This window comes from Nansenia antarctica (genome assembly GCF_963989245.1).
Source record: "Nansenia antarctica genome assembly, chromosome: 19".
Lineage (NCBI taxonomy): Eukaryota > Metazoa > Chordata > Actinopteri > Argentiniformes > Microstomatidae > Nansenia > Nansenia antarctica.
In genome coordinates, this window is record NC_137692.1 from 4,034,129 (window position 1) to 4,048,683 (window position 14,555).

Consider the following 14,555-nt stretch of genomic DNA (forward strand, 5'->3'; position numbering starts at 1 on the left):
GCCGCAGGGGAGGCTTGCTAGCAAGATTGAGACGCAGCCCAAACAAGCCAGCTATTCCAAGCATTTTCCTCTCAAATGTCAGATCCCTGACAAATAAGATGGATGAACTGAGACTACAGGTGGCAAAAAACAGCATCGTAGGGGATAGCTGTGTGATTATTCTGACCGAAACCTGGCTAAATGACAACATTGTGGACGCTAACGTTAGCTTAGAGGGCCGAACGCTACATCGCGCTGACCGTACGGAGCGTAGCGGGAAGTCAAGAGGAGGTGGGATCATAATATCGACGAAGGATAGCTGGTGCTTAAACACGAAAACTGTAAGTAGCCACTGCTCCCCAGACCTAGAATACTTGACTGTTAAATGCCGACCCACATACCTGCCTAGGGAGTTTAACGCGGTGCTAATTACATGTGTGTATATTGCACCTAGCTCAGACAGCAAAGTAGCATTGGCGCGACTATATGACGTCATTAGTAGCCAACAAAGTACTGATCCACAGGCTATCCACATCATAGCGGGGGACTTTAATCATGTCGACCTGAAGGCAGTACTACCCAAGTTCTACCAGCATGTAAAATGTGCAACGAGAGGAGAAAAAACACTGGATAAGGTATACACCAACATCAAACGTGCTTACAAGGCTAGTCCGCTAGCTCATCTAGGCATGTCTGACCATGTGTCAATCCTCCTGATTCCTGCATACACCACAATGGGGAAAAGTGCTCCCACAACCACTAAGACTGTCAGAACCTGGCCAGAAGGGTCCGCTCCACTGCAGATCTGCCTAAATGACACCCTATGGCAGGAATATGAGCATGAGGACCTGGAACAGTACACGTCGTCGGTTCTGAACCACATAGTGAACTGCACCAACTCAGTCACCGTGGACAAACGGGTCCGGGTCTACCCCAACACGAAGCCATGGATGACTGGGAAGTTCCAAAAACTGTTAAATGAGAGGGACAACGCCTTCTTCGCAGGGAAGCGCACACCGCTGTACAGCTCCACCAGGGCCAACCTAAAGCACGGCATCAAAGCGGCCAAGGCAGAGCACAGAGAGAAGATTGAGGAATGCCTCCTGAGCAACGACTCCAGGCGGATGTGGCAGGGGGTTCAGCAGATGACAAACTTCAGAGCCAACAGGCTCACAGCCGCAGAGGACGACCCCCTGCTGGCGGGAAAGCTGAACACCTTCTACGCCCGGTTCGACGAGGGGCGAACGGAGGTAACCACAACACAGACACCACTCTCTCCAGCTCTCAGCAGCCTCACCCTCACAGAGCACGAGGTGAGACGCGTACTGAAGGCGGTGGACCCCAGGAAAGCCTCGGGGCCGGATGGCGTCCTGGGACGGGTGCTGAGAGACTGCGCCGACCGGCTGGCCGGGGTTTTCACCAACATCTTTAACCAGTCCCTGTCCCAGGCCACCGTCCCACCCTGCCTGAAAACCTCAACTATCATCCCAGTCCCGAAGAAAAGCACGGTGAGCTGCCTAAACGACTACCGCCCGGTGGCACTCACACCAATCATCATGAAGTGCTTCGAGAAACTAGTCCGGGCCCACATACTCACACGCCTCCCGCCCAACCTGGATCCATACCAGTTCGCCTACAGAGCCCACAGGTCCACAGAGGACGCCATAGCGACGACTCTCCACGCCACTCTATCCCACCTGGAGAGGGGAAACAGCTACGCGAGACTGCTCTTCGTGGACTTCAGCTCCGCCTTTAACACCATCCTTCCAGACAGGCTAGTGACCAAACTACTAGACCTGGGTCTATCACACTATATGTGCGTGGATCAAGGACTTCCTGACCGACCGCCCCCAGAGGGTGCGGGTGGGCCCCCACACCTCCACAGCCCTCAGCCTCAGCACTGGGTCACCCCAGGGCTGCGTGCTAAGCCCCATCCTCTACAACCTCTACACCCACGACTTCACCCCCATCCACCCCAGCAACTACATCGTAAAGTTTGCAGACGACACCACCGTGGTGGGATGTATCTCGGGGGGGGACGAGGCGGCGTACAGGGATGAGGTAGAGCAATTGAGCAAGCTGTGCAAGGTTAACAACCTGCTGCTAAACAAGTCAAAGACCCAGGAATTCATCGTAGACTTCAGGAGGAAAAAGTCCGAGATCCTGCCCCTGCTCATCGACGGAGAGAGCGTGGAGATAGTCTCAAACCTCCGATTCCTGGGACACAACATGCGGGATGACCTGGCCTGGAAGGACAACACTAAAGGCACCATCAAGAGGGCACAACAGCGGCTATACACCCTGAGATGCCTCAAGAAACAACACAGCAAGAAGGAGATGCTGGTGGCCTTCTACCACGGCGCAGTGGAGAGTATCCTCACCTTCGGCATCTCCAACTGGTACCACAGCTGCACGGCAGCGGAGAGAAGCGATCTACAGAGAGTCGTGAGAACAGCACAGAGGATCACCGGCGCCCCCCTCCCCTCTCTGGAGGAGCTGTACAAAACACGCTGTCTCAGGAGGGCCTCCAAGATCTCCAAGGACCCGACCCACCCTGGGCACGAACACTTTGTCAAGCTGCCCTCGAACAGGAGGTACAGGACCCCGGCCGCTAAGACAAACAGACTGAAGGACAGCTTCTACCACAGGGCCGTCAAGGCCCTGAACACAGAAAAGGCCTAAGTTCTGGGCCCAGGACAGTCCGGACGGATTGTATGGCAGCTAGTGCTGAGGCACAAACATGTACATTTTCAAGCCTGCAAACTGTGACACTTTAAAATAATGTGAAAAAATACTTTCTTGTGAAATATGACAACCCTAGTTGACTATCTGTGCAGTATAGTACAGTGGATTGTGTACATAGCCTCTATTGATGTAAACCAGCTCCTTACCTTCTTGTGATTTTATGCATCTATGCTTTTTCCAAAATGTGTTTCTTTTTCCTCTCCTAAACACCAGGGGAGCCTCCCCTCCTAAATTTCGTTGTTTGGTACCTGTACTGTAGCAATGACAAATAAAGTCTATCTATCTATCTATCTTTATAGTTGCTGAGGTTGCATCCTTAGATCTGTTATGTAGGACTAGATGTTGATATCCCTCGATACATACATACTTAAGGCACCGATGAGACTCTGTGGTGTTCAAATGAGCGATGGCATCCTTTGGGTTGTCAAGTGGGCGCCCTCCTTCATGAATGTTTCGCTGATAAGCCCACGACACCTCCAGAGGGTTCAGCAGTGAATCCCAGCGTCCCAGGTTCACTCCCTAGATGCGATCAGCTCATTTGAACGCCCGGGTCGAGTCCTTTCTCTTCATCCACAGCCACTGGCTCCCCTTTTCAGCAGCCCTGGAGAGGTCCTTGATTGCCTGCCGGTGGGTCTTCCCTCGCACTCCCATCTCCCTGAGTAGCCTGGATGTTGAGGTGGCTACGAACCCTCTGCAGCCTACTTCCACTGGGCGTACCTTCGCTGTCCAGCCTTGTTGTTGGGCATCTGCTGCGAGTTCAGTGTACCTCAGCCTCTTCCGCTCGTAGGCCTCCTCCACTGCACCCTCCCAGGGCACAGTGAGCTCGATGATGTAAACGAGCTTGAGCGAGGCTGACCACAGCACAAGGTCTGGTCGCAGGTTGGTGGCTGCGATCTCAGCTGGGAAGCAGAGTTTCTTGTCCAAGTCTGCCAGCAGCTTCCAGTCCCGTGCTCTGCCCAGCTGCCCAGTGTCTGGTCTTATGGTGGTGAGGCTGGCTTGACCCTCGCCCTCCCGAACAAATGGTGGTGGCTGCCACCGGGATGATGGGGGAGGAAGGGCGTTCACACTTGTCCGTTGACTTTCCAGCACTGCTGCAAGACACCTTAGCACCTGGTCGTGCCGCCAGGTGTAACGGCCTTGGGTGAGGCTGGTCTTGCATCCCACTAAGATGTGCTTCAGTGTTGCTGGACTTTGACATAGAGGGCACGTGGGGTCTTCGCCATACCACTGGCTTAGGTTTGCAGGAGAAGGCAGGACATCGTAGGCAGCCCTGATGGTGAAGCTCGCTCTGAATGCCTCCCACAGATCTTTCCAGGAGATCTTCCTCTTTTCCACTCCTTCCCATGCCATCCACTGCCCTTGCTTTGACTGCGCCACAGCTTGTGCGCGCCTTCCTGTTTCCTCTTCCCGACGTACCTCCTGGACCACCAGCTTGCGTCTCTGAGATGGATTGGCCTTGCTCCAGGCCGGTGTACTAATCCCGAGGCCAAGACCACTCCTCCCCTCCTGCACTCGGCCCACAATGTCCCTGTGTCTGAGTGCTGCCTTTGCCTGCTCAGTTGCAGCCAATGGGGTCCACTTCCTCCCAGTGGCCAGGATGGGGGCAGCTTGGGCTACAAATGGATCATTCGAATCCAGAAGCATCATCTCCAGTCTGACTTTGGCACACTTGTACTCCTCTGTCAGACTGGAAATGGGCAGGTGTAACATCCCTTTGCCGTAGAGCCCAATGCTGCTGAGGCACCTGGGAAGGCCAAGCCACTTCCTTGCATATGAGTTGACCAGTCTCTCCAGCTTTTCCACCTTTGAGAGAGGAACTTCATAGAGGGTTAGTGGCCACAGGAGACGTGGAAGTAGTCCATACTGCATGCACCAGAGCTTCAGCTTGCCAGGAAGCAGGGTTCTGTCGATGTTCTCCAGGCCGCTGGCTACCTCCTTCCTGAGCTGCTCTACTTGCTCTTTATCTTTGAGGGAGGCATCATACCAACGACCTAGGCTCTTCACAGGCTTCTCGGAGACCGTTGGAATGGGTTCTTTGCCAATGTGGAAGCGGTGGTCTGACAGCTTCCCCTTGACAATGGAGATGCTTCTGGACTTGCTCGGCTTGATCTTCATGCGAGCCAACTCAATGTTTTCCTGGAGCTTTCTTAGTAGCCGTACTGTGCAAGCCTTGGTCGTGGTGAGTGTTGTGAGGTCATCCATGTAGGCTCTGATCGGCGGCAACCTCAGCCCAGGTCTTATTCGCTGTCCGCCAACCACCCATCGAGAGGCCCGAATAATGACCTCCATGGCCATGGTGAAGGCCAGCGGGGAGATGGTGCAGCCGGCCATGATTCCCACTTCCAGATGTTGCCATGCTGTGGTGTACTCTGCTGTGGTCACGCAGAGCTGGACGTCCTGGAAGTAGGCCTTGACAAGGGTTGTGAGAGCTGGTGGGATCCTGAAGTAGTCGAAGGCTGTCCACAGGAGGTTGTGAGGGACTGAGCCAAAGGCATTCGCGAGATCCAGGAACACCACGTGGAGGTCCGTTCCCTCCTTCTTGGCGACCTGGATCTGATGCCAGATGACACTAGCATGTTCGACACACCCTGAGAAGCCTGAGATGCCTGCTTTCTGGATTGACGTGTCAATCAGGTTGTTTCTTTGCAGGTATCCTGCCAGTCTATGAGCGACCACGCTGAAGAAGATTTTTCCCTCGACATTTAGAAGGCTGATCTGCCGGAACTGTCCGATTTCTGTTGAGTCCTTTTCCTTGGGGATAAGGATCCCTCCGGCTCTCCGCCAGGACGTTGGTATCGCCTTCTTTTGCCACACAACTTTCATCAGCTTCCAGAGGAATCTCAGGACATCTGGTGCGTTTTTGTAGAGCCTGTATGGAAATCCGTTGGGACCTGGAGCTGACGCGGCCCTTGCTCTACGCACAGTGTTGTCTACTTCACTCCACCTGGGTGGACTGATATCTAGTTCGTGCTCTGGTGGATTGACTGGTGGCATGTCAGGTGGGAGCGTGACCTCTTCCTGGTGTCGGTCATCTGTGCAGCCCTTTTTCAGATGTTCTTCCAGGTGGGCCTTTGCCACAGAGAGACTTCCGCTCTTCTCCTTTGTGAAGAGAGTCTTCACAAATTTGAAAGGATCTTTGTAGAAGCGTGATCTTGTTTGCTCCTTCCTTCTGCGCCTCTTCAGGAGGTTTTCAGCTCTCCTCAGTGTTGCAAGCCTGCTCTTAATCTCTTCCTGCAGCAGGTTTATTCCCTCCTTCTCCTCCTCTGTGGCCTTCCTCCATTGCTTCTTCAGCTGCCTCCTCTCCTTGACTAGTCGGTCTATTTCTGTCTGCCTTCTGGACTTGGTGGGAATTGACTGAGTAGATCGTTTGCCTTCGACCACTCCGAACTGTTCCACTCCATAGGCATAGATGAGGTTGCCCATTCTCTCCAACTTCTTCATGGTGGTGCCTCTGATCCCTTCTAGGATGTTGCAGAGATCAGTGTTGACCTCCTTCCACAGCGTCTTGTTGCAGGACTTTGGCCACTTGACTAATGGCCTTCGCCCCTGGATCTTCTTCTCTGCTGGTGGTCGTGATGTGTTGGATTCAGGTTGCTCTCCTGTGCCTTGTTCTTCCTCCTCTGGGACAGGGGTGTTGATGTCCTGCAGACTGTGGTGTGTGTCCTGCTGCTGAACTTCAGTCGACTGACTCGGCCTGCTTCTCAAAAAGTAGCTGTCGATGCGACTTCCCTGTTGACCCTTCTTTAGGCACCCTTTCTTGCCCTGGTGTATCTTCAGGCCATGGGTGGAAGTAACCTTTGTCCAACCACATACGCAGTTCTGGAGCGTGTGTCCTGCTGTAGCTGTCGGAGCCTCAGGTATGCTGATCATCAATCTCGTAGTCTGTTCCGTTCCTGTGTTCGTTACCGGGTTGTCTGCCGATGAGCCATCTTCCGCCCCCGCTCTCGCAGGCTCAGGGGGTATTTTCTTCTTAGAATTTTTCGTAGCCACGTTTGGGTGGGACCCATACACTGTTCGTGCTGGATCCCGCCGCCACGGGTAGCTAGCCCATGGCGGCCCCGTTGGGGTCTATTCCCTCCTGTCAGCTGTCTTTCCATGCTGTCGCAAGGTCTTTCCCTTGTTGCCAGCTGCACTTTCACAGCAGTCACTGGTTCACCAGATGATCAGATCTGTTATGTAGGACTAGATGTTGATATCCCTCGATACATACATACTTAAGGCACCGATGAGACTCTGTGGTGTTCAAATGAGCGATGGCATCCTTTGGGTTGTCAAGTGGGCGCCCTCCTTCATGAATGTTTCGCTGATAAGCCCACGACACCTCCAGAGGGTTCAGCAGTGAATCCCAGCGTCCCAGGTTCACTCCCTAGATGCGATCAGCTCATTTGAACGCCCGGGTCGAGTCCTTTCTCTTCATCCACAGCCACTGGCTCCCCTTTTCAGCAGCCCTGGAGAGGTCCTTGATTGCCTGCCGGTGGGTCTTCCCTCGCACTCCCATCTCCCTGAGTAGCCTGGATGTTGAGGTGGCTACGAACCCTCTGCAGCCTACTTCCACTGGGCGTACCTTCGCTGTCCAGCCTTGTTGTTGGGCATCTGCTGCGAGTTCAGTGTACCTCAGCCTCTTCCGCTCGTAGGCCTCCTCCACTGCACCCTCCCAGGGCACAGTGAGCTCGATGATGTAAACGAGCTTGAGCGAGGCTGACCACAGCACAAGGTCTGGTCGCAGGTTGGTGGCTGCGATCTCAGCTGGGAAGCAGAGTTTCTTGTCCAAGTCTGCCAGCAGCTTCCAGTCCCGTGCTCTGCCCAGCTGCCCAGTGTCTGGTCTTATGGTGCTTAATGTAAACTGGCAGTGCATTCCACAATCTGGGTGCATAAAATGAGAATGCAGCCTCATCAAATCTCTTCTTTTGTACATGTGGTACACAGAGAAAACCAGCGTCAGAAGGCCTGCGAGCTCTATCGGGCTGATATGCTAGCAGAAGACCTGAGAGCTCTATTGGGCTGATATGCTAGCAGAAGACCTGAGAGCTCTATCGGGCTGATATGCTAGCTAAAGACCTGAGAGCTCTATCGGGCTAATATGCTAGCAGAAGACCTGAGAGCTCTATCGGGCCGATATGCTAGCTAAAGACCTGAGAGCTCTATCGGGCTGATATGCTAGCTAAAGACCTGAGAGCTCTATCGGGCTGATATGCTAGCAAAAGCTATGATGAATGATGAATGTATCTGTATGACCCTGTCCAGGTCGGGGGTGGGGGCTCTGTGAAAGAAGCTGTCCTGTAGCCTGCTGGTAGGGGACCTGAGGCTTACCAGCTGTGTAAAGACATTGTAAAGACATTGTCTCACGCATCACCCTAACCCAACCACAATAGAACAGGACATCACCCACCCACCCAATCTGCACCTTGCCCCACTGCCATCCGGGCGTAGGTACAGAACGCTAAGGTGCAAAAGGGCTCACTTTGGCAAAAGCCTGATCCCCGCAGCCATTGTTGCCTTAAATAATAGACCGCGCTGAGTGTGTGTACTTGTGTCATCTGTCATGTGTAGTACTGTCTGTTTGTTGTCTGTGTTATACGGTATTATATGTATACTGTTCAGTGGTGTGGAAATGAATAATAATCTAATACATATAAAAATAAATCTAATCTATTCTAACCGAACCTATTCTATTCTATTCTAATCTAATCTAATCTAATCTATTCTATTCTATTCTATTCATCTAATCTAATCTAATTAATCTATTCTATTCTATTCTAATCTAAGCTATTCTATTCATCTAATCTAATCTATTCTATTCTAATCTAATCTAATCTAATCTATTCTAATCTAATCTAATGTAATGTAATGTAGTCTAATATGCGACATCAGGCTTTAAAGGTTAAAGGGTGAAACAGGAGTGGCGTTGTCACCTCTTGTTCAACATCGTTTCCTTTCCGTTTTTTAAGAAATTTGAAGCTGCTGCAGCTTTATGTAGTAAGCGGACGTTACGAGTTTCACAACTGATAATTGCCTAATTGTGTTGCAATGATGTGTTTAAAATTATATATATGTCTATTATTGCAATTGTCTTTTCCTCTCCTATATGCTTTTCAAGAAATGCATAACGGTCCAAACCCGGAGATCACGTCTCCAGCACGTCCCGGGTCAACCCAGCGTGTCTGAGAGCCATCCTGGCCCCGGCAGCTCCACTGGGTTCAGCTCCACCACAGATGTTAGGAGACACGGCTGCACAGACTTCCTATCAGGAGAGCAACTGATCAGAGATGGAGATGCATGTAATTACAGAGGGGCGAGATAATTGAAGACGAATGCTAATCATGCTAATCTTCGCTCGCTAGGATTTCACGGACAGCGAATGTTCCCGGTTCGTCTGCAACAACGCTTTTTAATCAGAGAGCAATGGGGCTTGAGAGGGACGCAGCCTGTCACAAAGACTCTTCTGGCTCGTTGCTGCCAGACCATCGTCCCGATAACGACTGTTATTGTCTCGATCCCCGACATTAAAAGGCGTGATTAAGGTGTAGAATATAATTAGCCCGCGCGATTGTAAAATCAAAAGCAATTTTTAGCAGTTTAAACCATGTCTCTAGAACATTTAGAAAGTACCGTCCCCATCATTCACCTCCTAGTCATGAGTCCCCATCATGTGATAAAAACAAGTATGTGTGTGTGTGTGTGTGTGTGTCTTTATAGTGGCAATGTTGAAGGAATCTAGCACTCAAAGTGAATGCCTAACACTGCCAAACCACCATGTCATTTGCATTCGTAGCTTTTCATCTGATCCAGGTTGCAAGATTCCATATAAGGTTGAGCTCTGTCAGCTGCCTTTCTACTGTTCGTTGGTCCTCCTCCACCACGATGGTGTTAGAGAGAGGTCATGGTGGTGTTATAGAGAGGTCATGATGGTGTTATAGAGAGGTCATGATGGTGTTATAGAGAGGTCATGGTGGTGTTATAGAGAGGTCATGGTGGTGTTATAGAGAGGTCATGGTGGTGTTATAGAGAGGTCATGATGGTGTTATAGAGAGGTCATGGTGGTGTTATAGAGAGGTCATGATGGTGTTATAGAGAGGTCATGGTGGTGTTATAGAGAGGTCAGAGGTCATGATGGTGTTATAGAGAGGTCATGGTGGTGTTATAGAGAGGTCATGGTGGTGTTATAGAGAGGTCAGAGGTCATGATGGTGTTGTAGAGAGGTCATGATGGTGTTATAGAGAGGTCATGGTGGTGTTATAGAGAGGTCATGATGGTGTTATAGAGAGGTCAGAGGTCATGGTGGTGTTATAGAGAGGTCATGATGGTGTTATAGAGAGGTCAGAGGTCATGGTGGTGTTATAGAGAGGTCATGATGGTGTTATAGAGAGGTCATGGTGGTGTTATAGAGAGGTCAGAGGTCATGATGGTGTTATACAGAGGTCATGGTGGTGTTATAGAGAGGTCATGATGGTGTTATAGAGAGGTTAGAGGTCATGATGGTGTTATACAGAGGTCATGGTGGTGTTATAGAGAGGTCATGATGGTGTTATAGAGAGGTCATGGTGGTGTTATAGAGAGGTCAGAGGTCATGGTGGTGTTATAGAGAGGTCATGATGGGGTTATAGAGAGGTCAGAGGTCATGATGGTGTTATAGAGAGGTCATGGTGGTGTTATAGAGAGGTCAGAGGTCATGATGGTGTTATAGAGAGGTCATGGTGGTGTTATAGAGAGGTCAGAGGTCATGATGGTGTTATAGAGAGGTCATGATGGTGTTATAGAGAGGTCAGAGGTCATGATGGTGTTATAGAGAGGTCATGGTGGTGTTATAGAGAGGTCATGATGGTGTTATAGAGAGGTCAGAGGTCATGATGGTGTTATACAGAGGTCATGGTGGTGTTATAGAGGTCATGATGGTGTTATAGAGAGGTCATGATGGTGTTATAGAGAGGTCATGATGGTGTTATAGAGAGGTCAGAGGTCAGTGTTCTGCTGCCTTTCTGCTGTTGTTGTTTTTCTCTTCTGGAGTTTCTCCATCATTGAATCAGAGGCTGTGAAATACTTTTTACTAAATACTACAACAACAAAAAAAGCTAATATCCAGCCTGGGCAGCCTTGGGTGACAGTTAGCCAGTAGCTCATCTCAGTTAGCCAGTAGGTCCCTCCCTCTCTCCCTCTCTCCCTCCCTCCCTCCCAGCTCAGCGCTGTGTCTTCCTCATTGACCAACCAGGAGGAGTCCAGCGACCTGCTGTGACCCTGAACACGGTCCTCTCTAAAGCTTTGGCGTTTGTTCTACTAGCTGAGAAAATCGAATGCATGTTAGCGTATTTCAGCTAACACGTGCCTCCGTAAACACTGTGAACATTTCTGGCTTAGCATACGCCTTTATCCAAAGCGACTTACAACAAAAAGGCTACATAAAATCATCTATCCACCAGTCATAGCAGGAAAAAGTCATCAATGCTCAGTCCTGGGGACATTGGTAGTCATCATGCTAGAAGAAGGAAGAGATATATATATATATAGTTGTTGTTTTTTACACTAGGGAAACAGTACAGGAGGGTAGTAGATGTCTCAGGAGGGACAGTTCAGGTGAAGCCTGAAGAGATGGGTCTTCATTCTACGGTGTAAGATAGGTAGTGATTCTGCAGTCCTGACAGCAGGTACAATATAACTGCAGGTAATTGTGCCTTACCCTGACTCTAACATTATAACTTCACTACCTATCTTCCGCTGTAGATTGTGAGGTTGTGTGAGGTTGTGTGAGTGTGTGAGTGTGTGTGTGTGTGTGTTTTTGTGTGAGTCTGTGCCTCTCTGATCACACAGCTTCTGTTCTCTCTGCTGATGAAGCCTTTCTCACGTCCCTAATGGAAGAGTGTGTGTGTGTGCGTGTGTGTGTGTGTGTGTGTGCGTGTGTGTGTGTGTGTGTGAGTGTGTGTGTGTGTGTGTGTGAGTGTGTGTGTGAGTGTGTGTGTGTGGAGGACATTTACATTCAGCTGCAGACCTCAGACCTGCTGATACGCTGCACCACAGGAGCTACAGGAGGCTGTACACACACATACACATACATACATACACACACACACACACACACACATACACACACACACACACACATACACACACACACAGGCACGTGCACACATATATTCACAGGCACGTACGCGCACACACACACCCATACACACATACACACACACACAGGCCCCCCCCCCCCACACACACACACACATCCCCCCCCCGACACACACACACACACACACATCCCCTAACCAATCAGTATTCAGCTCAGCAGCTTCACATGGAGTCTCTCTCAGCAGCTCTCTCATAATAATGGACAATATCTCAGCGCAGGATAAATATAATTCCCCCGAGGCGAAGGGAAGAACACTCAGGGAAGCTCCTCTACCTACAGCCCTCACATGACTGCTACTACCCTGCAACCTGCACACACTCATCAGAGAGGGAGGGATGGAGGGAGGGAGAGAGAGAGAGAGGGAGGGAGGGAGGGAGAGAGAGAGGGAGGGAGGGAGAGAGGGAGAGAGGAGGGAAGAACACTCAGGGAAGCTCCTCTACCTACAGCCCTCACATGACTGCTACTACCCTGCAACCTGCACACACTCATCAGAAAGGGAGGGAGGGAGGGAGGGAGGGAGGGAGGGAGGGAGGGAGAGAGAGAGAGAGAGAGAGAGAGAGAGAGAGAGAGAGAGAGAGAGAGAGAGAGAGAGAGAGAGAGAGAGAGAGAGAGAGAGAGAGAGAGAGAGAGAGAGAGAGAGAGAGAGAGAGAGAGAGAGAGAGAGAGGGAGAGAGAGAGGGAAAGAACAGACCGTATAGAGGCTTGAGGAGGGCTTACCGGAGGCACACAGACAGAAACTATGTGTTGAATGTTTATAGAGGTGAGGGAGAGAGAGAGAGAGATTGACAACAGACTGTATAGTGGAGAGAGAGAGAGAGAGAGAGAGGAAGGAACTTTGTTTTCTATGCAGGCCTCTACTGTTACAATCTACTTGATAGGTTGAGAAGAACACTCAGCGTAGTGTTGTGACCTCTTTACTGACGGGTGAGAACGTCTATGAGACGCCTGTGTAGGAGCGATGGTTAATACTGAATCAGCGATTTTCTCAGTGAGCAAAAAGTTTTCAATATCTTTGCACTCGATCAAATTTCAGGATCCTCCTTTCATGACTTTTCCTAGATATGTGCGTTCTACCACCCAGTATCCTTACATTTTCAAAACCACATCAGGATAAGCTAGTATAAAGCTATTTTGCTGGTTTTCTGCGTAGGAAGCAGGCAAATTTACAAGTGGCCAACTAGTGGTGTGTAAGTAGCAGCTTAGCATTGTAAAGAGGGGCTCTTTTAGTAGGTCAAAAAGGCACAGCTCTTAAGAGTTAAGACGTGAGACAGGATACGTGTGTTAGTGAGCCAGACCAGAGGGACCTGCAACCTTAACGTGCTGCCTGGTAAATACGTTGAGGACATCTGAGGCAGTAAAGATGAAGACAGATGGAGACAAACTGACGTCAAACTGAACCTGATGTGACAGCAGCTGAGTGTCACACATCAGCTTTACTACGCTGAGGGGAATTGCTTTGGACGTTTTTCTATTTTTCCTTTTTAAAAACTAACACGACAAATCTAACTCAAGGTTAAGTGTTGTTTGTTAGTTGTTAGGGTGCGTGTGAGCTGATTGACAGCCTCTGCGTTTTATCTGAGCCGCGGTCATTGGCTGGTCCTTGGTGTGATGAGTGTGTGTGATGTTCATATGAGCCGTGGTCATTGGCTGGTCCTGGGTGTGATCAGTGTGTATGTATGTGTGTGTGTGTGTGTGTGTGTGTGTGTGTGTGTGTGTGTGTGTGTAGTGTGAGTGTGTGTGTGTGTGTGTGTGTGTGTGTGTGTGTGTGTGTGTGTAGTGTGAGTGTGTGTGTGTGTGTGTGTGTATAGTGTGAGTGTGTGTGTGTATGTGTGTATGTATGTGCGTGTGTGTGTGTGTGTGTGTGTGTGTGTAGTGTGAGTGTGTGTGATGTTCAGCTCCTTCAGTGTTCAGCAGGAGCAGCTTCTCCTGAGGAGGACAGATGTGCACTTCTTACATAAGAGATGCAGAACAGAGAAACACTTTTACATTGGTTTAGGCCAGATTCTGGTGCCACTCAATACAAGGTGGCAAAACTTGAGAGAGAGAGAGAGAGATGTTTTTATTCTGTATTTCTAAAATAAGTTTTGTTGCTTCAGCAAATAACAAAGAGTCTTGATTGTAGTACAGTGTAACTGCTGAGGGAGGGTTTGAATGGAGGTATTATAGAGCAATAGGCCTATAGAGAGAACTTAAATGTGAGTCACACCACTCAAGAAGGAATAAAGCCTAAGTATTTCACAGCTGTATGTGATTCAATGATGGAGAAATTACAGCAAAGAGAAACTGAACTCCCGATAATTACCATCATGGAAACATGATAACTGAGATGTGTGAGTGTGCATATAGCTGAGGTGTGTGTGTAGCTGAGGTGTGTGTGTGTATGTGTGTGTGTGCGTACGTGCGGAGGATGTATCCTGCTGTTAGTTGTTTGTCTGACACACTAATTAACTCTGTTGCCCTCTCTCTCCCTCTCTCCCTCTCTCTCTCTCTCTCTCTCTCTCTCTCTCTCTCTCTCTCTCTCTCTCTCTCTCTCTCTCTCTCTCTCTCTCCCTCTCTCTCTCTCTCCCTCTCTCCTCCAATCACACTGAAGGAGATAACATGAGTAAGCTTCTCCCGTGGCGATGTTCTGACCTTGCAGGACGGCTTTTAAAAGCAGCGATCCCGTCCACTGTTTCCTGCTCTGTGTGCAGCCTCTGAGCAGAGACGCTGCCCTGAAGGC